This window comes from Dreissena polymorpha, chromosome 3 (assembly GCF_020536995.1).
Source record: "Dreissena polymorpha isolate Duluth1 chromosome 3, UMN_Dpol_1.0, whole genome shotgun sequence".
Classification (NCBI taxonomy): domain Eukaryota; kingdom Metazoa; phylum Mollusca; class Bivalvia; order Myida; family Dreissenidae; genus Dreissena; species Dreissena polymorpha.
Genome location: NC_068357.1, coordinates 97142 through 119448, shown reverse-complemented (window position 1 = coordinate 119448; position 22307 = coordinate 97142). Strand labels below are relative to the sequence as shown.

The 22307-nt window shown below is 36.3% G+C and overlaps 1 protein-coding gene and 1 long non-coding RNA gene across 2 annotated transcripts in view; one reads left to right on the top strand and one right to left on the bottom strand.

The window, feature by feature from the left end:
* The window catches only part of LOC127874948 (uncharacterized), a 175170-nt gene that overhangs the window by 145866 nt on the left and 6997 nt on the right, over positions 1-22307 (top strand). The window lies entirely within an intron of this gene.
* On the bottom strand, positions 18293-20843 carry LOC127872719 (uncharacterized). The gene is made up of 3 exons (XR_008045744.1): positions 20674-20843; positions 18819-18873; positions 18293-18369 (listed from the first exon to the last, which is right to left on the bottom strand). It is a non-coding gene; the product is annotated as an uncharacterized LOC127872719 (long non-coding RNA).

Sequence of the window (22307 nt, the reverse complement as noted above, 5' to 3'; positions counted from 1 at the left end):
AATGCAGATAAACGGCTTCTTCAACCACGCTGAAAGACGCACCGTCAAATTTAAAATCAAAAGTATGGGAACATTTCGGATTTCGCGAATGTTCTGATGCAAAGGCAACTTCCAAAATGTGTTTTGTTGACGCAAGTTACCCTAATCTGGAAGCACTACAAATTTGAGGCAATATTTAAAGAGAAAACACTCGCTTGATATTTCAGATGGGATTTGTATCACCTACATTTTGATAACAGAAAGTTACTGTTACTAAATTATACCCATGTGATGTTTTGATCTCATCTTTTTCCTCAATACATATGGTTTGCTTACCAAATTGTTTGCATTCTGTTAAGAAGTCAACTGGAAATTGTTTATATACTTACATGGGTTTTTTCTGTTGAACACATGTGATTCATTGTGCAGTTTATGTTATTTAAGAATAACTCAACAGGAGGTTTTGTTCAATAAATTTGTTACTTACAAAACAATGTTGCGTTTTTAATTTAATTTCAAAAATTAAACACTTAAAATGTAGAACATAATAAGTAAATAACATTACCAAACACACATGTATTAATTCATGCCCTGGACAAACCAAACATGAAATAGTTTGCAAAATAAACAGCAAATAATGGTCGAATTTGACCATTTGGTATCGAAATCGAATCGAATGATGGGTGAATCGTTACAGCTCTACACCACATATCCTTTCGTTTATATATGCAACATATTAACATTTGTATACGTACAGAAGATACGTAGGTTTAGTTGTGGCAATCAAATATTCTAAATTTTGAGAATGGTTAACAATGATAACGAACCACATATATCATACTTAATATTCTTAATATAAAAATTATAAAAACTAGACCTTTGTCACAGACGTGACGTATACCCCCACGTGCCGCATTGACACCGACTATTTTGCATGCTGTCTTCACAAAACAAGAGAACCTAATTTATGGCGATTTTTAAGAATTATTATGCCATCATCACTTATGGCCATTTTTGACCTCTGAACTCAAAGTGTGACCTCGGAAATATCGACATAATGCTTTCGTGTGACACACCGTCTAATGATGGTGAACAAATGATTTTAAAATCTCATAATGAACGACATAGTTATGGCCCGGACAAACTCATTTATGGCAATTTTTTACCTTTGAACTCAAAGTGAAACCTTAACATTGGAGATATCGACGAAATTATTTCGCGCGACACACCGTCCAATGATGATAACCAGAGTTGGCACCAATCGACCGCCCCCGGTTTTAACAGGTGGTTTTTACCGTTTAAAACCGCCCCGGTCAATACTCCCGAAGTGGTCATTACTGGTCGATTGAACTTAACCCCTAATTATGATTAATATTCCATGTCTAATTAAACAATATAGATAATATAAATTAAACAGGCATGTTGCCAATTATGTCTTAAGCTATTAATACCCACTATTTTATACCTGTTCATGCAATTTGTAGGCCAATCTCTCAAAATTTTGCAAATTAGTTGGTCAATTTGATTTTTCTGGTCGATTGAGCTTTGTTTTCAATTCTAATGAATTATGAATACTGAGATAATTCTGTGCTTGATTCAACAAGAACGTGTCAATTACTGTGTATGAGTTGTTCCTCATGCCCCACTCTCCCCACAGTCTTCTCACCTACCGGTATACAGGTGGGGGCACCCAAAACTGATTATAGGGCCTTAAATGGCACCTCTTTGACACGACCCTTACTTGTCATGTATGGATTTCTTTAAATACTTTAAACAAAATAGTGAACAAATCTTTTATTTTCGATTGATATAAAAATAAACAAGAGATGTGTTTGTCAGAAACACAAAGCCCCCTTATGCGCCGCTATTTTTTTTTACCTTTGACCTTGAAAGATGACCTTGACCTTTCACCACTCAAAATGTGCAGCTCCATGAGATACACATGCATGCCAAATATCAAGTTGTTATGTTCAATATTTCAAAAGTTATTGCAAAACTTTACTATATTAAAGTTTTTAATTTTTGACCTTTGACCTTGAAGGATGACCTTGACCTTTCACCACTCAAAATGTGCAGCTCCATGAGATACACATGCATGCCAAATATCAAGTTATTAGTGTTCAATATTTCAAACGTTATTGCAAAACTTTACTGTAAGGTTAAAGTTTTGGGACAGAATGACAGACAGAATGACAGGCCAAAAACAATATACCCCCGATCATTCGATCCGGGGGCATAAACACATAATAAGAAATGATTATTAAAAGAAAAAAAAACAATTGAAAAGAAGAGTCTAGAGAAGACCCACCATTGGAAAACATTATTTCTTGTCAAAATCAAGAACTTTGATTGCTTATTCATTTGAATACCAATAGAACTTTTTTAATATGAATCGGAAAAAACTCTCTTAATACAGAAAGGAGACACGTTAGAAGTAACTATTAAATTAATAGCAAGTAATCCCCTTTTGTGTGAGTGATATGCAATAGCCTAAAGGCAGATTTGCTTCATTGTCAATATCAGAGACATAACACTGCATGCATTATTACCAATTAAGGCTTAGGGGCCAGATTTATGACCCTAGAAAACACAAGAGTTCTGTTTGTCAATCTGCTTATCAAATAGATATATCAATAGATAAGTGAAATACTATGGTAACTACAATAGTAATAATAATTTAGTAACAGATGTGATACACTGTAGGGCTGTAACGATACATTCGGAATACTCGAATACGGCTGTGGACGAATCGTAGTCATTATTCGCCACCTCCCGAACCGAATATTTGATGAATACAAACAACGTAGTTTCGAGTTTGAATGTTTAATCATCTCATCTTACCATACAAATGAAGGTTCATACAATAAACCCCTATATTTAAATGTTCTTCTACTTGTTCCGGCGTTTTTCATCATGTTCATCCCACCCACTATGTTAAACAGTGAGATTATCAACAAAAATCGCGGGCACTGGTTGAATATTTGAGTTATGGTCAGTATTTATGGAGTAATGAAAACTATTTCTTGTTCAATACTTTTTCTATTATCACACTGTTTTTATTCAATATATCAAATGAGCATATGTCAGACAGGTTACATTGAAATATCATCTACATCACCTATCTGGCATATGCTCATTAAAAATGTGAATGGGTACTTTCACTAATGTGTCAACTGTTGACTCTTAATTGTTCTACTCAAGGATTTTATTGGTACTAGTCATGTTTTCAAACCTGTCTTCAAAGATTAAGCACTTCTTGTCAGTGTTTTGTGATTTCAAAGAGTTATATTTCATATTTTCAGTATGCAATGATACTCAATTAATCAAATTGCCAAAAAATGTTCTGTCAAGTTGTCAGTATTACATTTGTTAATTCAAATTCATATTCGCGAATAAATATTCGTATTCGCCACCCGGTATTCGTGATACGTATCGTATTCGTCACCTAGTGTATTCGTAACAGCCATAATACACTGAGATAAAGATATTGCCTTCGTCCTTATCAAGGCTTATGTATTTGCGGCCCTTTCCATAAATAATAAAGAAGTATTTTTTAACAGCTTTTAAGATTTTTTTACAATAAATAACTCCAAAAAATGTTTATCAATTACATAATAATTATTGATTTAATATAAAATAGCTCCTTTGTGATGTTTAAATGCTTCAACTTCCAATCGACCAGTTTTGACCAGTATTGACCGGTTTTAACCGGGTATTGAATGCCGACCCGGTCAATACTCAATTGACCGGTCAATATGCCAACCCTGTGATGAACAAATGTGCCGAATGATTTGAAAATCTCACAATGAACGATATAGTTATGGCCCTGACAAGCTCATTTATGGCCATTTTGACCGTTGAATTCAAAGTATGACCTTGACCATGGAGATATCGACGTAATTCTTTCGCGAAACACACTGTCCAGTGATGATGAACAAATGTGCCAAAGTATTTTATAATCTCACAATGAACGACATAGATATGGCCCGGACAAGCTCATTTAAGGCCTCTTTTTACCTTTGAACTCAATGTGTGACGTTGACCTTTGAGATATCGACGTAATTCTTTCGCGCGACACACCGTCCAATGATGGTGAACAAATGTGCCAAATGATTTTAAAATATCACAACGAACGACATAGTTATGGTTATAGTTAATACAGCAACTATTGCTGTTTGTAAAAATATGTATGTATACAGATTCACCGATCTGGGAAAACTGGGCTAAAGACATTTACGTAAAGTGTCGGCCCAGATTAGCCTGTGCAGTCGACTGAGGCTTATCAGATATATCACTTTACGCTTTTATGGTATTCGTTTACAGGAAGTCTTTTTGGTGAATATGTAGTTTAAGCGGAGTGTCATCCCAGAATATCGTTCCAGAATAGCCTGTTCGGAGTGCACAGGCTAACATTTGACGACACTTTTTGCACACGTATTAGCCTAGTTTTCCCAGATAAAGGCTTAATCGAATTTTCAGGATATTTCAGCATTCGACTATTCTTCCGCTTTGAAAGTAAAATCATGGCATTTTAATTATACAGCGGCAGCCGAATACAGGATCCATCCCGCGGACAATTTCTTTAAAATTCATTTTTCGTCAAAAATGATACTTACCACTAGACTGTTTAGATCCTCTTTAAGTTTCACAATGTGAAAGTTCTTTCCGGTGTTAGGTTTCAATCTCTATTTTACTCTTATTAAAAGGCAATTACCCCAACTCCTGAGAACAATAAACAAACCTGGTATAATGAACATTTTCTGTCAGTGACCTTACATGTACATTATGAGACAGTTTTAATGGAAAATCTGTGGTAAACTTGAACATATTTCGTTACAAAACTGTAATTTACAAATTACTAAACGACTGATCGGTCATCAGCGAATGTCAGCGCCCTTAAAGTTCCATCATCAGGACACAGATAATGGCGTTGTGGCACGCAAACTTTAACAAGTACATTAACCCGTAGATGGGAACTTGAGGATTTATGTTCTAGAACGCGCACCCATGCTATGTTTTTCTGCGAGAAAAAATTTTCAAAGTTATTTTGCTTATACTTTTTTAACAAATATACCCATGCCCATAACTCAAAAGTTTCTCGTGGGGTTTGACTAGTGTCCTCCATTTTCTGCTAATAAACAATACCAGAGACTAAAATGAACGTTCAAGGAAATTGATTGAGTTGCAGAGTGGAAAACAAAAAGTGCGTACAGAATGAAGTACTAACACACTGACGGAGTGACGGACTCTTCGGAAAGAATATGCCAGCCTGAGTGGTGGGGGGATTAAAAGCGGCTCGAAATGAATTTTGTGCAACTCATCAATTGAGCCTTGTTCTGAGAAAACTGGTCTTAATGCATGTGAGTAAAGTGTCGTCCCAGATTAGCCTGTGCAGTCCGCCAGGCTAATCAGGGACGACACTTTCCGCTTGTTTGGTATTTTTCGTTTAAAGGAAGTCTCTTTTACATGAAAATCCAGTTACGGCGGAAAGTGTCGTCCCTGATTAGCCTGTGCGGACTGCACAGGATAATCTGGGACGACACTTTACGCACATGCATTAAACCCGGTTTTCTCAGAACGCAACTCATCAATTACATTCCCGCTCCTACTCACCTGCCCACTCCTTGAGCCCTCTCCGAGCCTAGCTGAGAAGTCAGCCACCATGTCGAGGCACGTGCGGTCGTTAAACACTATCCTCACCTCCCCGTTAGAGAGCGCGCTGAAGCGACCGTACCCCGCTATCTCGCACTCCTCTAAAATGTGCGTGGAGGAGGGCTCGCTGAGGACGACTTCTTCATGCTGGGAACAGAGTAATACCTGAGAATCAATCTGCGAAATCTTGGCTTTCAGGGCCCTCAGTTTATCAAATCTGCCGCCGAATTTCGGCGGCAGTCCCCCACCTGAAAAGTATACTTTTTTCCCCTTTTGGGGGGAAAAATTCCCCCTAAAAAAAAAAAAATTTTTTTTTTTTTTTTTTTAATAGAAAGATGTGTCTCATGATTATTATATCTCAATTCTATTTCAATTTAATCTTTTCAAACATACTAAATTATGAAAAATGCAACGAATATAGTGCAAACATGTACAAATGAAATAATGAGAGAGCAAGTAAAAAAATCCCCCAAAAAGGGAAACGCCGCGAAAATTCCCCCTCCTAAGGGCTGCGGACCCCTTCCCCCAAAGTAGTGTGAGAGCCCTGGCTTTATGCATGTGCGTAAAATGTCGTCCCAAAGTAGCCTGTGTAGTCCGCACAGGCTAACCAGGGACAACATTTTCCGCTGTTATATTATGTTTCGTGTAATCGAAGTCCCTTCTCACCAAAACCCAAGACTGCTGACTGCACTGGCTAATCTAGGAAAACACTACGCATTTGCATTAAGACCAGATTTCGCAGATTGATGCTCAGGTATTACATGCTGGGAACAAAGTGATATAAGAGCATCGTTCTGGGAAATCGGTGCGTAAAGTGTCGTCCTAAATTAGCCTTTGCAGTCCGCACAGGCTTATCAGGGACAACATTTTCCGCTTTTACTGGATTTTTGATACAAAAAGATTTTTTTCAACGAAAAACAATATATCAGCGGAAAGTTTCGTCCCTGATAAGCATGTTAAGACTACACCGGCTAATTTGGAACAAAGTTTCACGCACATGCATTAAGCCCAGTTCAAGCGTCTGTACCCCGAAATATTGCATTCCTCTAAATTGTGCTTGCAAAGGGCGACATCTTCATGCTAGGGAAATAGAGAATAACCAGTTACTGTCTGGTCGTTTTGTAATGAGATAATAAAGATAATAGCGCTTTAAGGGACCGTCAACCGCGATTGACGAAAAAAGAAAATATTCAAAAATACCGTATATTTTTACAATTATTAGTTTGCATTGATTAAAATAACACGACTGTTATATTACATTACTTGAACAAAAGTTTTCATATTTTCAGTATATTAAGTAGCAAGGATATCAGTAAAAATGATGGATGCTCCCCAATGATGCTTTGTCTATATATGGGTTAATTGTGTGTAAAAAAGTGAGACCTTGAGAAAATCTAATATTAACCTTCGATGACCTTGACCTTGACCCCAGTGACCTCAAACGTCATCATAAGGAAGAGGTCCATGCAAGGTATCTATATGCCAAATATGAAAGAGATCGGTAAAGTATTGAAAGTGCTATGAGAAACTGTAACAAAAGTATAATATTAACCTTGGTGACCTTGACCACAGTGACCTCAAACCTCATCAAAAGGTAGAGGTCCATTCAAGGTACCCACATGCCAAATATGAAAGAGATTGGTAAAGTATTGAACTATGAGAAACTATAACACAAGTGTGACGGAAAAATCTATGATTAGCCTTGGTGACTTTGACCTTGATCCTAGTGACCTCAAACGTCATCAAAAGGTAGAGGTTCATGCAAGGTATCTACATGGGAAATATGAAAGAGATCGGTAAAGTATTGAAGGCGCTATGAGAAACTGTAACAAAAGTCTATTATTAGCAATGGTGACCTTTATCTTGACCCCAGTGACCTCAAACGTCATCAAAAGGTAGAGGACAATGCAAGGTATCTACATGCCAAATATTAGAGAGATCGGTAAAGTATTGAAGGTGCTATGAGAAACTGTAACAAACATCTATTATTAGCCTTGGTGACATTGACCTTGACCCCAGTGACCTCAAACGTCATCAAAAGGTAGAGGTCCATGCAAGGTATCTACATGACAAATATGAAAGAGATCGGTAGAGTATTGAAGGTGCTATGAGAAACTGTAACAAAAGCGTGAGCGTACGGAAGTGCGGAAGGACAAACTGGCAACTATATGCTCCCCATATATATATATAGGGAGCGGGAGCATATAGATGCCAGTTTGTCCTTCCGCACTTCCGTACGGTCACACGTTTGTTACAGTTTCTCATATATATATGGGGAGCATAATAAAGTTTACTGGGTACAGTTAACAGGTAACTACCAGTTAACTATAAATAACGTAGATTGATCATCATCGTCACGTGGTAAACCCAGGAATTAAAATTGTGCATGCGTAGTGAATTGTATATATTTTATATATAAAAAGATCAATGCACTTGCGTTATTTATAGCGTGTATAATGTTTTGTTACCTATTTGAGCAATATACTTTCACATCGCGAAATTTTATTACCGAATATACTGAAAATATTAACTTTTTTCAAGTAATGTAATATACCAGTCGTGATATTTTTATCAATATAAACTAATAATTGTAAAAAATACGGTATTATAGATCTTTTCTTTTTTCGTCAATCGCTGTTGACGGTCCCTTTAATATGTGTAAAATATGTTTTGGCTGTTTTTGCTGTTATTTGAGACTAAAATATATAACATGCTGGTACCAAATTATTTGTTTTGTTGAATGTGATTATTTTTACCAACAAGAGCTGTCAGAGGACAGCGCGCTCGACTATTCGAGTGCTTGACAGGATAACATCAGCCATCATGGGGAAATTGTTCATATTCAATAATTTATTAGACAATCTTTCAAAAATAAAAAAGGAAAAAAAAATTGGGGGTGGGGGGAGGTAGGGGGGGTGAGAGGGGGGTATAATGTGGGGTGAGGTAATTAATTAGATGATGTTTAAAAAAAAATGGAGGGGGTGGGGGGTAGGGGGGATGGGGTTGAGAGGGGGGTATCATGCGGGGTGTGGTAATTTTAAGGTGATGTTAAAAAAAAATTGGGGGGGGGGGGTTGGGGGGGAAGGGATTCTGGGTAGGGGTGTGGGGTATTCTTTGGGTGGAATCCATTGTTGTATTCGGGTAAGTTTGTTTTGTCGAAGTAATAATAAAATGTGATCATAAATAAAGAAGTTATGGCAATTAAAGCAAAATGTTCAATTATCTACGTGTAAAAAGGGTCATTATTATGTCAAAATGGTCTTGTTTATAGGTTGGGGCCATGATGGTTAACAAGTATGCAAAATATGAAAGCAATATGTCAAGGGACATTGAAAATAGTTGAGGAAGTACGCAAACTTTAACATTTGCTGCATATTCTAAGTAGAAAAGGGGCCATAATTATGACAAAATGCTTGATAGAGTTGTCTGCTCTTGTTTATAGGTTGGGGTCATGATGGTTAACAAGTATGCAAAATATGAAAGCAATATGTAAAGGGACATTGAAAATAGTTGAGGCAGTACGCAAACTTTAACATTTGCTGCATATTCTAAGTGGAAAGGGGGCCATAATTATGACAAAATGCTTGATAGAGTTGTCTGCTATTGTTTATAGGTTGGGGTCATGTTGGTTAACCAGTATGCAAAATATGAAAGCAATATGTCAAGGGACAAAGACAATATTTGGGGTAGTACGAAAACTTTAACATTTGCATGCTAACGCAGACACTAACGCTAACGCAGACGCTCACGCCGGGGTGAGTAGGATAGATCCACTATTTATATTTCATATATAATATTCGAGCTAAAAATGATTACCGTACTGTATAGTTGATTCATAGTAATATGACCTACCTCCAAACATAGACTGATATAACAACTTTATGTTGACGTGATATAAAAATATATAAGACGCAGATTTCCATGTAGTGGTATGAAAACGTGATATGTGATCTTATTTTATACAAAAATGTGTCACTTACACTGATACTAAAACACATGTTTTGACTAATACTACAGTGGGCATAAGGAATAAGTACCTTAAATAAGAATAAACTTGTCATAGAAAAACAATCATGTTTTAAGAATTACTTCCGCATACAGGTCATTTAACTGTTAAAGTTTGAGCAAAATGCCCCATGCCGATTATGAGGGGTTCTTCCATAGCGGAAAACAAACCCTCCATAATTCAGCCTAACATTTTCGAGGCAGAAAAAAAAGATCATCAACAACTAAAGGTACGGAATACCGTTAGTGCCATCGTGGTTACATATTAAAATCCAGAGAGCGACAATGCGATAGTGCGATGGCCACAATGTGATAGTACGATGATGACAACCCAATAGTACTATGGCGACAATGCCATAGTACGATGGCGACAGTGCGACAATACGATGGCGACAGTGCGATAGTACGATGGCGACAATGCGATAATACGATGACGAAAGTGCAACAATACGATGGCGACAAAGCGATAGTACGATGGCAACAATGCGATAGTGGGATAATACGATGAAAACAGTGCGACAGATGGCGACAGTGTGATTGCATGATGGCGATAATGCGATGACGACAGTACGACAACGCGATAATACGATGGCGACAATGCCATAGTACGATGGCGACAATGCGATGATACGATGGCGACAGTACGATATGACTATCGCATTGTCACCATCATACTATCGCGTTGTCGCCATCGTATTATCGCATTGTCGCCATCATACTGGTTCATTGTCGCCATCGTACTATCGCATTGTCTGTGAAAACACAAACGCTGACGAATACATTGTATATACAAATACAAACATACAGATGGACAACTGCAATCTTGAATGCACATCTGGGAGTGCATTAAATTTACCCATTCACAATAAAATATCAAACCGTGGCAAACGACTCTGCCCTTTTCCACCTTGTTGAACACATCTACAACTCGCAGTATAAAAATAATGTTTTGCAAAAATAATCATTACCACGTGTTTGATGATGTTTGAATATTTGTAGTCAATTTTACCTTTTGTTTATTTCATGACGTCTTTTGATTTGTTTTGTGGTTTCCATAAATTTCCCTCTTTTTACAAAAGCCATTAAAGTACATAACTTGATAAGGTATTATAGCACACGAGGAATATGTAAATGTTGAATGCAAACTCATTGATTTGTGGTTTAGGTTTTCTATGATTTGCCAACTTAACTTATCCTTAATTTAACATTACCTAGTAATCTCAATACAAAAATCAACATACTGAAGGCACTGAAGTTGCTAATTGTTGCACAAGGCAAAAATCATTACTTACAACAGACAGAAGCAACGTAAAAATAAAATGAAACAATTAAGATTCAAAAAGTTTTGCCTAGATTATGTCTAAATAAAATTCCTTTCAATTCAGAATCACAAATGTAAAATAATGCCATATTCATGAATGGCTTCGCAATTACGAGATCATAGAAATGCATACTGAAACTATACTGCTCATAAAAGTGCACCAACAACAAAATAAAAAATTTGTGCAAAGCTGCTTTCTAAACTTTACACTGTAATGAGTTGTCAATTAGTTGCTGTTAAAAGATGAAGCCAAAAAAAAATCTGTAAAATTTCGTTTACTAGCCAGGGCTTTTTTCTTTCTTTAGCAAGGACCTTATAAAGGCCGCTTCCCTTCAGGCAATTTCTTAAAAATTATGCAATTTTCCCCAAATTTCAAGCTTACTTTGGAAAATGTCTTCCCCTTTTCCAGTTGTGTGGATAAATTTCTCCACAAAATGAAAGGCCAGTCCCTTTTCCCAAATAAAGAAAAAAAAGCACAGCAAGTACACCATACTACACATGTAGATATTTAATTAATTTTGTAAAAATACTGACAGAGCAAATACTTTTGCAGATGTTCTTTAAAGCATGATATATTCTACTAGCTAAATATCAGCAACACATATTGTACCAACTTGAATAGTGACTTATACATATATAACTTAAATAGTGACTTATACATATATAACTTAAATAGTGACTTATACATATATGACTTAAATAGTGACTTATACATATATAACTTAAATAGTGACTTATAACTTAAATAGTGACTTATACATATATAACTTAAATAGTGACTTATACATATATAACTTAAATAGTGACTTATACATATATAACTTGAATAGTGACTCATATATGTATTAGCAACACAACCCAGATAAATCTGAATGTTATGCAAATGTTCAGCAATTTTTAATTACCAGCAAAATTGAATTTCTGTGATTTAAGTGGATTTTTTACCATTGTTGTGCAACTGTACCTTATTTATTCACACAGCCCATCATGTAATCGTATATAATTGGGCTATCCTCTGTGAAAAAGGGGTTTAATGCATGTGTGTAAAGTGTCGCCCAAGATTAGCCTGTGCAGACCGCACAGGCTAATCAGGGACAGCACATTCCGCCTAAACTAGATTTTTTGCTAAAATGAGACTTCCTTTAAACAGAAAATATCATAAAAGCAGACAGTGTCGTCCCTGATTAGCCTGTGCGGACTGCACAGGCTAATCTGGGACAACACTTTACACATATGCATTAAACCCCATTTTTACAGAGCAACACTCAATTGTATTTAAACAAAAATTCTAACTAAATATTTCATTCTTATTTGAAAGACTTATTTTGGATATGAAGGAAACCAAAATTACTTTAGCCCAAAAAAGTTTACATTTAGATATATTAACGTCTTATGTACCTTCCAACAACATAGTCCAAGTGACGCAGGCATGTTGTCCTCTTGTCTCACATGTGCAAGGAACCTGTTGGCACGCTGGATCAGGGACCCCACGCAGTACTTGCTGCCCGCAGAGGTCACAGGGGGCGCTTTAAGAGAGTAGGTGCGTTCTTCCAACTGAAAATGAATGTGGTGGCAATTTATGGATAGTGACAGGCCATACACATTCTTACATAAGGGTGTGATTTAAGAAACAACCTGAGTGGAAGGAAAATTCCCTAACCCTCAACCATTTAAGTATCGAATGAAACTTTTCAGTTGCATAAACATCCAGGGAAAGTAAATAACTATTGGTAACATTATTTTGACACTTAAAGGGATCAAACAAGCTAAAAGGAGAAAAAATCACATCCTGGTTACAAGGAAGTTTTGTTTGTTCATGGCTGTTGCATTTATTTTTGCAATATGTTAACAGTATGTCAGTCAAACTAAATAGGTCCCTAAACCTGCTCACACTTTTTGAGGACAGGCCTATCAGAATAAAGCAGGTAACAAGTACCAAGTGCACTTCTTGATACAGAGGAAGAGTCATAGAATAATTTCACACTAACAAACCAACAGTTATTTCTATGAGTTTTGGAAGAATAGGGGACCGTTTCAATAAACATCGTAGTATACATTTACGATACGATACATTTTTCAAAGATTTATTGCTAAAGTCCATATCATTTGATTAAAAATTTCAGTACTTAATTAATTACATCGGCATCTCAAGCGCCGTATATAATTGATGAGCATGGCAAGCTAGTTTGTCTACTTATTAAGATTACAAAATTCTCTCGTAAGTTAAAATTGTTGTACGATCGTTTATGAAACGCTGCCCTGGTCAATAATTCTCGTGATATACTGACCTTGTTTCCATGCGCTATGATATGTTGGAAGAACTGGCCAGTAATGCCCTGCGATACAAGCACACTCCCATCCCCGGGGTACACTTCCACAATCTTGGTTGTTTGTAGCCTCACAATCCTGGTATAGAAATAAAAGGTGATATTAAAGGGATCTTTTCACGCTTTGGTAAATTGACAAAATTGAAAAAAGTTTTTCATATTCGCGAATTTTCGTTTTAGTTATCATATTTGTGAGGAAACAGTAATACTGAACATTTACAATGCTCTAATATAGCCAGTATACGCATCTTTTGACGATTTTAAAACCTAAAAATTATAAAGCGTTGCAACCCGAAACGATTGAATACTTTGGAGAGTTCTGTTTTTGTCGTTAAATTTTGTGAAACTACGAAGATTGCTTATATAAGGTATAAAATACGTCGGGAATGTGTAGACGGCGGAATAGCTCAGTAGGCTAAAGCGTTTTTACTTCAGGACTCTGGCAGGACTCCAGGGGTCTCTGGTTCGAAACCTGCTCCGGGCAATGTTCTTTTCCTTTTTTAAATTTTATTCTTGATTTTTTAATGGAGCTTTTAAAAGGCCCCTTTAAAAAAGTCAAATTTTTCAGTAACAGTTTAGACAGGCACATAAATAAACATACTTAAAGTAGCCATCTATAAAGCTGTCAGTAGAAGGGTTCAACAAAAATGTCTGCTTAGAACAAATGATCAGCAAGTCTGGGCAAAAAATGTGACTAGAAGACTGTTAACAAAGTTTCAAAGGAAAACAACCATGCCGCCTTGTGGCTGTGTTTTTCAACTGACCCGTAACATTTTTTATCTCAGTTTATATATCATTTAAATAAAAAAAAATGTAGAATTTTTTATGAAGATTGGGAAATAAACGTGACCTCTAGGATGTTCAAAATGTTATACTGTAGCCATATAAGGAAAGCTGCCCTAGTCCCTGGCTGCAATATTTTTCAACAGACTAGAACCATTTTAAAAGTTGGCATATATCATCAGAACAAAAGTTTTGAGCAACTTTCGTGATCAACGGGTAAAAAATTTGACTTTAAGACTGTTCACAAGATTTCAAGAGTCAGATAAGAAAACTGACCCACCCTATGGTGGCGATGTTTTCCAATGGACCGGAGCATTTTTCAAACTCAGCAAAGATATAATTTGGACAAACATTCTGAAAAATGTACAAGAAGATTCGGCAATAACTGTGACCTCTAGAAAAACCGCACCACTCTCTAGCAGCAATGTTTTTCAAACAAACAGACTCATGTTTGTGACCCAGTTTGAACTCTGCCAAGATATTATAGAGGCAAATGATGTTACCAAGTTTGATCTCTGCCAAGATATTATAGAGGCCAATGATGTTACCAAGTTTGAACTCTGCCAAGATATTATTGAGGCCAATGATGTTACCAAGTTTGAACTCTGCCAAGATATTATTGAGGCCAATGATGTTACAAAGTTTGAACTCTGCCAAGATATTATTGAGGCCAATGATGTTACCAAGTTTGAACTCTGCCAAGATATTATTGAGGCTAATGATGTTACCAAGTTTGAACTCTGCCAAGATATTATTGAGGCTAATGATGTAACCAAGTTTGAACTCTGCCAAGATATTATTGAGGCTAATGATGTTACCAAGTTTGAACTCTGCCAAGATATTATTGAGGCTAATGATGTTACCAAGTTTGAACTCTGCCAAGATATTATTGAGGCCAATGATGTTACCAAGTTTGAACTCTGCCAAGATATTATTGAGGCCAATGATGTTACCAAGTTTGAACTCTGCCAAGATATTATTGAGGCCAATGATGTTACCAAGTTTCATGAAGATTGGGCAATTAATGTTACCACTTGAGTGTTCACAAGGTAAATGTTGAGGACAAACAACAGGCGAGAAATGATAAACTACAAATGAGTAGAGTTATTAGAAAACTGGGCATAATGTATGTGCGTAAAGTGTCGTCCCAGATTAGCCTGTGCAGTCCGCACAGTCTCATCAGGGACGACACTTTCCGCATTAATTGGATTTTTGCTAAGAAGATGTTTTATTTAAATGAAAAATGTCATAAAAGCAGAAATTGTCTTCCCTGATTAGCCTGTGTGGACTACACAGGCTAATCTGGGACGACACTTTATGCACATGCATTATGCCCAGTTTTCTCAGAACACTACTCAAATGGGAGACAAAAGGTGATCCCAAAAGCTCGCCATAAATATGTTGTGCAGTGCCTTGTTAGCAAAAACAGAAATAAAATGGACAAAGCTCTGATGATTGTGAAATAAATACATTTAAGCATGTTACTGAAGTAAACAACTTATGATATTAAGGCTATATCATTTTATATAACCATAAGGGAATTTAACAAAAAGTGCAGTTACATCATTCCACAAAATTACTTCAACACTAATACTGCACAATTTTAAAGGACAACTCTGTGTAGAATTCCCACAATTGTATGAAACACAATCAAAGGGAGACTACCATGTATGTGTTTAAAGTAAACTAATCAACACTTACATGCACAAAATTTAGGGAATATTATTAGGTTAGGTTATTAGGTTATTTAATAGCATTTTGTACAATACAGCTATACATGCATATTTGTCCGAGATCAAAGCTGACAATCTAAATTTTGAGGGGAGATTGGCGTGCCAAATGTGTGTATGCACGCTGTGTACAAATATATAAAAGTACTGTACACAATGCTGTAAAATTATATTTTTATTACATCTATTTCATGCTATGCGTAACATTTAATTGCATTAGCCAAGTCAACTATTTATTACAAGGTCAGGTCCACTCATTTATTAACATTGAGTGACGTTACATGTAGCTGCAAACACAGTGTTTCTTGAGAAATAAGCCCTGTGAGAATACTTATTTATGAAGAAAGTTGTTTCTAAATTATTTCAATCATATTTATTTTTAAGCCATATTTTGGTAGCTCTGCAATTAGTCTGGTTTCTACTCTTTGTGCAGGATACATCCTAAATTGACTCAGGAATGATCCGAAATGAATTTTCAAACCTGGGCGGTTCACATACAGAATATATCAGACGCATGTTCATCCTATATGGTGAAATATTGGAAAGCCATGTGGTTCAAATTGCAACATCTGATTGGATGACATAAAAAGGTTCATAACCCTTTGCATGCTGGGAAATTTGTCGTCTGCTAAAATGTCGTCTGCTGAATTTCTAAACTTAGCTATTTCTTTAAAAAAATATCAAAGAATACTATCAGAATAGCGAACAGTTTGGATCCTGATGAGATGCCACATTTTGTGGCGTCTCATCTGGATCCAAACTGTTTGCAAAGGCCTTCAAAAATTCAGTTCCAGCACTGAAAGAGATAATAATACTCTGAAGTGCATGAATGATATACTTGCATAGATTGCGTTTATATAAACACAATGTTTAATGAAACTACACTGTTGTTTTAAAAATCATCAAAAGCACCTCATATGAAAGGCACATCACTAAATTATTTGACATTACTTAAGGAGACACTACCCAGTACTTCAAATTAAGTCTTTAAAGACAACACCAACCTGCAAATGACGCCATCAATGAGGATCACTTTGAGACGTCCCTGGGACAGAGTTGAAGGGTCTTCAGCAGGATTTTTGCCATCATCGTACACATTTTTCCCGAAGACCTTGTGCAAATGTTGCCCGGGGCAGGAAAGTGGCAAGGGATCTGGGACCAAAGACATGCAGCACTCCTTGCGATTGATCTTTCGAAGGGATGTCGGGTCAAACTGCTTATTCAAGAGACTGCCATTTTTATCTGAAAATATCAAATAAATGTACAAGACTTACTTTGACATTCGCCAAATTAGCAATTGGCTACTAATAATTGATTTTTTGTCTTCTTGAAACGCCATAAAACAGACAAAATGAGAATTTCTAAAACTCTAAGTTCTACAGTTATTATGGCTTCAGAAAAATTTGAGTTAGGGGAGGGTTGCCCTGATTTATTAAATGATATATGTTGTAGTTAACACCATGTACTTATATGTTCTATAGTATCGATGTTCTCTGCTTGCACTGGCCCCCATGCAATACCCTAATCATTTAACCATGATTTTCAACATTTTTAAAACCATGTAAAATGAAAATTAAAGACAGTACCATACACAATTATACATACCTGGTAAAACTTTCTGAACACCCTTTTCTGCCAGATCTTTTGCCATTTTGACTGTGTTTCTCAAATACGCTGGGCACTTGTCACACGAAACGTGTCGTGTCAGCCAAGTGTAGCGATGTCTCGTCTTTGAACTACAGTCCACCGTCTTTTGGTTCAATCCTGTCTCCGCCCCCATTTCCTTCAACCCTGTCATCAGAGCCCGTTCAAAGCAAACATTATCCTGAAGTGACATGCCTGCATGTTTACGTTGATCCTCAACCCAACATGGAACTGATATGGGATCATGTTTCTGAGGTAAAGCAGCCGACTCTGTGCTACGGTTCTCAATTTTGTTTTCATGACTCGTTTTGATGCCAGCCTTTAGAGGTTTCATGCCAAACTGCTCACACAGAAAACTTCCCTCATAGTTATCCCCACTAGCCCTTTGTTCTAGGCCCTCCGTCGGAGTAGAAAATGGCCTGAACTTCGCATTATCATCGGTTGAGGCGTTATACAGCGTAAACGGACTACCACTTCCAGCACTCAGGGACTGTGGACTGTCTGCGCAACTTGCTTGAGTTATCGGTGAAAGATTTAACCCCTCACCAATTTGAATATTCTGCTCCACAATATCTGGTGTGAGAGATCTATGCTTAGGATTTATATCAATGTAACGTCCTTCAATCTCTGTTTTCTCAGCTTTTACAACACAGTTTTTCACATGTGTATGACCTTCTAGTTCATTTATCTTTCCAGTATTTAACTCATCGACCTTCTTACGCGCTCCAATTCCTTTTCCAACTTTCTTTTTATCGTCACTGAGGTGGGACAGGTAACCGATGGTGAAATCTTGTCTATGAGGGGAGAGTACTAAACTTGCGAATTCGTCCTTTGACGTTATCGCCACACTACCATCTTGGCAAACCTCTGTGCATTCTTCTGTCACTTCTTTAGGCCAGGCTATCTCACGAATGTTTGCGTACAGGTCCTGTGTTCATAGGAAATATGATTTAGTAAGTCTTAACATCTTAATTTGCATAATGCATGCAACAGGATTGGAACACAAGTTTTATAACATTATAAGGTTTCTCTTGAAATAAAGTACTGTTTACAAATTAAGATAATCCATCAATTTCCTTGCTTCACTCTGATGTGACGTCATTACTTTAAGGTCATGACCTTACCCAGTTTAACCTTGTTTTTATACTTGGAAAAGCATTCAATCCATAGAACATTCTTAGTATCAGTGCATTTTCATTTTTTTATCCAAAGAAAATACAAATATTTGAAGGGTGGATAGACTGAAGGGCCAATAAGGGAAAATCAAAATGTCCTGCTCGGAGTGTGATCAGAGAGAAAACCTTGATTAACATATTCAATACCTGTTAATAAAAATCACAGACAGATGTTGGCCTTCAAAACAACTGGGCAACTTACCACAATTTGATCTTGTTCCAACAATTCCTGACACAGAAACGGGCGTTCTGCAAACCTGCAACACAATTTTGATTGCTAAAATTATTGAATAGTTACTCCTTTTTTCCTATTTATTTTATTTTGGAAGTCATAAGTACTTCACAATACTGGAATACAAATATCGAGATGAAGAAACATCACACTAACCAAATTGTGCGAAATCTGGGGCAATTAAAATGAAAGTCAAGCAAGGGAATATTTTAAATACCTATATCGGTAGTCACACAAGAAGCACATTTTCACATTAAAATTCGGGCAAGAGCTCTCAAAAGTTAGCCTCAAGACACAACGACGTATACAACGACGTAACACCCCATGTGCAATGTTAATCATTTGGTCAGTGTTTAAACAATCATTGGTGCATTAACTGATCCTTTTTCACCCTTAAATCAGTCAACTGGTTAAAAAAAAGTATGAAAAAAAAAAAAATCTACCCTCCTACATTTTTCTGGCCTTGTGCACTGAACCAAAACTATTTTTTTGTTGTTTACCTTTCAATAAATAAACTTAACATTTAAGTCAAACTATCAATAAGAAAAAACAATGTTTGAATAAAAGAACATGTAAAATGGAATATTTTATATGCATGTATATCATTCATGTCAGATGTCCTGATCTTGGCGGGACAGTCCTGATTTTGAGCTGTTTGTCCCGATGTGACACAATTTGTCCCGACATTCGTACAAAATGATGTTCTATATGGTCACAATAAAAATCACTATTCAAGCTCCGTCTGGCTTAAAATACCAATGCTAATCCCTTTATGGCCCCCTAAATAATAAACCATATCTACTAGTCGAGTGATCCAGTGTTGATTTTGACATTTTATCAGTGCTCTATCGGCAAATTATTGATATTATCGGCATTCACACCATGGTGTTTGTATAATAGGGTCGCTAATTGCTAGCGATAGATGCATCAAAGTGACGCAGACTGCTTTAGTATTTAATGGTCCAAATAAAGTCCAAATATTCTATTAAGCGGTATTCAGTGCATTTTACCAACTGAGACTATAAAACCTGTCAACACACCAGTTTTGTATATCAAACAAATTGAGCGCTGACCGATACAAATTGATGTTTCAAATAAATTTTCTTTCTTTTTTTGCCGATTTTCAAAAAATAATTTGTACCTATTGCATCAGTCTAAATTTAGAGTTAATTGATGGTTGGTTGAGTAAAAACAGTGCTCCATGCGGGCACATCGCGTTGATCGATAATGCATGCCTCTGTCCAAGATTGAAGTCAAATAGAGGCAAACCCTACATTTCACGTTATGGATTCATCCCCATAGTGCACATGTGTGTTTACTTCCAGAAAAGGTGAAGATCTGTGTTCATGAAATTTGTAAACACATTTACTGTCAATATTTGCCAGAAATTATGAGGTTTTGTAAGTAATATACATATTACTAACTACAGTAAAGGTGGCATGAGTGATCGTTTTAGGTGTCCCGCTTTTTTATCAAATGACCCGACATTTTTAATGGAATGTCCCAATTTGGACCTGAACATTTCTAGCATGTATGATGTATATAGAATATAATCAATTTCAAATATGCCACAGGGACATGAACTTGATGAAGGCAAGACCTGAAGTGCTCTTTTAAACTTTGCAGTTTTCTTATAAAAGCTCTTATGAAGACAGTTACAACCATCAACACTTTACTATAAAAGAAAGCTAACACATGTTGTCCGATTGTGCTCAAATCTCCCGATCTAGTGAAAAGTTTAAATGTCAAAGCTGTCAAAAAGCTGAAAAGGCCAAACTGGCGCAAGCGTCGCGAATATATATGACAACCTGATAAACCGCCTTACCAAAAGTATTCCTATACGAAGTTCAAATCCTTGTTATCCGATAATAACATTTAAATTATATGGCAATTCATTAATATACTTTGATGTGCCTATGGTGCTTATTTTTTTAGAAAAGGCACCGTGTCCTATGTAAACAAACAAGTTTAAAATTGTTCCCGAATATTGTTGAGCGTTTTCGGTCTTTTAGGTTACAAACAACTAAATGTATTTTTAAATAGACCATGCTTTTATATTTAATTATTACAAATCCCTACAAAAAACCAAATGTACACTAATACTCAATAATACTTCTTTCATCGGCTGTTCATTTTATTCCATTTTATTCATTTTTAATACAGAGAGTCTGAACGATATTTGGGTCTATAGGCAGACGGACAAACGGATAAAAAGAATAAGGCTTCATATGCATGTATCCAATACCAACGGCCTATCAATTAGTGTTTACTTCTTCAACCGGTATACATGTAGCGTATCGGCGATATATTTAAAATACAACGTATAAAGATGCTGTTGTTAAAGTTTTTTGTCGTAGATGTCTAATCCCTTTAAAACAAAATACTGACTTTATGGATCAATATATTAACATTAATTGTTATTTGTATGCCCCCGAAGGAGGGCATATAGTGATCGGACTGTCCGTCCGTCTGTCCGTCACACTTTGCGTTTTGGTTTCGAAAATTCTCATAACTTCTATGTCACTTCAGATAGCAATTTCATATTTGGCATGTGTGTATATATGGACATGACATTTCCATACGCACACAAATTTTGACCCCTGTGACCTAGCTTGACCTTGAACTTAGGGTCCGCGTTTAGGTTTCGAAATCTGCCTTTAGGTTTCGAAAAAAGCTCAAAACTTATATCGTAATATCGTAATATCGTAATGATTACTGTAGATTAAATTTCTGCAAACAAATATACATATTGCTTTTTCAAACTATTTATATAGCAAGGAGGTGCAGGCTATTCTTCCTAACAGTTGTGTAATTTCATATCCTATTGTGAACAACAGTGGTCATGAATATTGTTTTCTGTAATTATTAAATTTGTGTTTATCAGCCACTTCTGTCAATCGTAAACTAATTCAAGAATAATGTATTCCACGTTTTTAAACTCTGACTTTCTACAATAATGTACGCGGCTGTTTTTGTTAACTTTTTGTTATTGTTATTGGTCGTGTTAATTAAGATATGGTAATTGTATAAGTGTGTGTGTATAGGTGTGTGTGTGTGTGTGCGTGCGTGCGTGCGTGCGTGCGTGTGTGCGTGCGCGTGTGTGCGTGCGTGCGTGCGCGTGCGTGCGTTAGAGCGTGTGCATATGGGAAAATGTAATCAACAATACATTTATATTCTTAAATACTTTCTGTTAATAAATATTTGTCCCTTGAGACCATTTCAATATTGGAAGAGAAATTAATAATATAAGAAAAGTGATATAATACACTTGCTTTTTATGACACTTCTATTACACTGTTACATTACTCTCATGTCCGTCAAAGTCTACATGTTTGCATTATAATGAAGAAATGCATTATACATACCATAGTTGTTTGAAGGCCTCATTGAAAAAACATTGCCATTGTTAAACTGTTTGCATGACTTTGATCAAGCGTTTATAGGGGACATAAGTCATCC